The sequence below is a fragment of the Apteryx rowi genome, unplaced genomic scaffold (genome assembly GCF_003343035.1).
Source record: "Apteryx rowi isolate R43461 unplaced genomic scaffold, aptRow1 scaffold_1038, whole genome shotgun sequence".
NCBI classification, from domain to species: Eukaryota; Metazoa; Chordata; class Aves; order Apterygiformes; family Apterygidae; genus Apteryx; species Apteryx rowi.
The window spans coordinates 92,324-94,765 of NW_020447240.1; positions in this window are offsets into that span (position 1 = coordinate 92,324).

Consider the following 2,442-nt stretch of genomic DNA (forward strand, 5'->3'; position numbering starts at 1 on the left):
AAAGAATGAAATAAAGTACAGCACATTCCCCACAGCTTATAAACTGTAGTTTTCATTGAATGGGCTTTCCAATAAAACCTCAGAATTAACTTGAGGAGGAAAAACACATTAACAACTCCGTTGAACACAACATTAATGTCTTCTAAGTGTACATGCCAGTGCCTGAATTTTGATGAAGTATTTGATTTAGCATAGTAAATCTTCCTCTCAAAATTGATTCAAAATGAGCAACCTCATAAAAGTTCTAATATACACTGAAAATTGTAAGAGGTCATAAAATAACATAATTGTAAAATAATAACTGTATATAAATAATATGGTAATAATAATAAAATAACTGAGTGGAGGATTAAAAAAATTATGGGACAAAAATGATCTCTTTGTTTCCTATGTGTATTGTACCCTATGGGGCACAGTGAGGAAAACCACAATAAAAATTTTCATCCAGGATTTTAAAACAGGAGTGAGTAATTGAAGTGGGAGTACTGATGTCTGTGTGAACGGAAATACCTCTGAAGGCTTCGAAAGCGTTCTTTCAAAACAGCTCACTAGTTTATTATCAGCCTCTGCAGTAGGTGAGTCTTACCCTGTTTGCAGTTGTGGGAGGGTCTGTGTTATAGCATTGTAAAAGTTCTTTGGCTCTGACATCTGCCAAATTGAGTTCAAGGTTTTTAGAGTGTCAGAAGGTGAAACCGTGCAGTTTATATCTACACTTAAGGCATGCCCTACCTGTGAACACTTAACCTGAGACTCCTTTGAAGTAGATGTTGGTGTTAGTACGAGTGATCTTCAGCAAGGGACGCCCTTAAAAGACACTGCAATCTTGTAAGAGCTATTGATGAGCTGGCAAGAAGCGGACATCAGGAGGAGATAGAAAGTGGAAAACAAACAAGGCCCCACACTCTTTGAGTGTTCAGGTATGCAGAGAAAAACCTTGATAAAGTGAAGGCTTTACTAATCCTCGTCTGAGATGGGTTAGACCTCACAAACTGAGGCTAGACAGCAGGCAACAGGCTTCCAGCGCGCAAAGCTTCAGTTCCAGCTTCCATCTCATAAGGAAGGACAGAGACAAAGAAGGAGGTTTGAATAGGTAAGAGGCAATTTAAAAAGTGATGTGGTGGGGGTGTGGAATTAGGATGGGGTGCTAGGGTGCCAACTGCAAAAAAACGAAGTAGAAACATTGCTGAAAGGATACCAGGGAAGCTGTACAAAAACTGGGAAAAGGACAGAAAAAATTAAGAGGTAGCAAGGAAGGCAGGAGAGACGAAAGGACAGTGGCAAGGAAAGGAGGCAGCAATGGATAGCAACAGTAAAAGTTGGCAGATGTCAACGGGGGTGCAAGGTGGAGAACACTAAGGGAGAAAAAGTAGTGACAGGGAAACAGTTAACAGGGAAAGAGCTATGAGAAATAGGAGTAACAGCTAAGACAAGACAGGTAATGATGAGCCCGGAGAGAAGGTGACAAGATACATTTAAGGAAAAAAGAATATTTGTGTTATATGTAATGTTATCAGTGTAGGACTCATTTGTGCAACAAGCTTATCAACACTTGAAAATGAGCACGGCTTCTACTGTGAGCATTGTACAGCAAGGAGCAGCACGGTGCAAGGGTGCAGGAAGGCCCTCACTAGCCTCACACTGCACACATGGGGCAAAACTGCTCCTCCCCGCTTGGGAAAATTCACCCAAAAAAGTAGAAGATTCACCAAAAAAGGCAGCCCAGGCAAGCTCAGGGCTTATTGTGGCACCGGGAGGGGTGCGCCCCTCCCTGCCGCGCCCCACGGCCGCGCCCCGCGGCCCCACTTGCCCGCGCCTCACTCGGCTCCGCGGTGGCCGCGGAGGGGCAGGCCGGGCCCGGTGCACTCCGCAGCGAGGCAGCAAGCCAGGGGCCTCGCGAGGCCGCGCACACCCGGGGCGGCAGGGCGCTCGCATGTACGGAGAAACACCCACACCTCAGACATGTGTGCACTCCCCCGAAGCACGAGCACACTCGTACGTGCTTTCCACGCAGGTGCACGCACCGACGCACACCTAGCACAGACATATATAGTCGCTCGCAGCTCTATCAACGAACACGCGGACCTCCCTCGCGTAGGCATGTGTCGGTGTGTGCGCGCGCGGATGTGCCGGCACACGCAGACGCGGAAGTGCCCGCGCCCACACGTACGTACACACACTCCTAGAGACACACGCACACGGGCACGTATTTCTCCACACAATCACGCACACACAAACGCACCGAGGCGCACCCGCACGAACGCCGGTGCGCAGGCTACCGCACACACTTCCACGCGCGCGGCCACCCGCCCCCGCGCACGCCCTGGGACACGGTGGGCGGAGGTTGCTCCGCGCACGCCCCCCTCCCGTGGAGCCCCGCTGTCCCGCCGCAGGGCGGGCCCGGTAGCCGGCGCGGCCCCTTTAAATGCTAATGAGGCGGCGCGA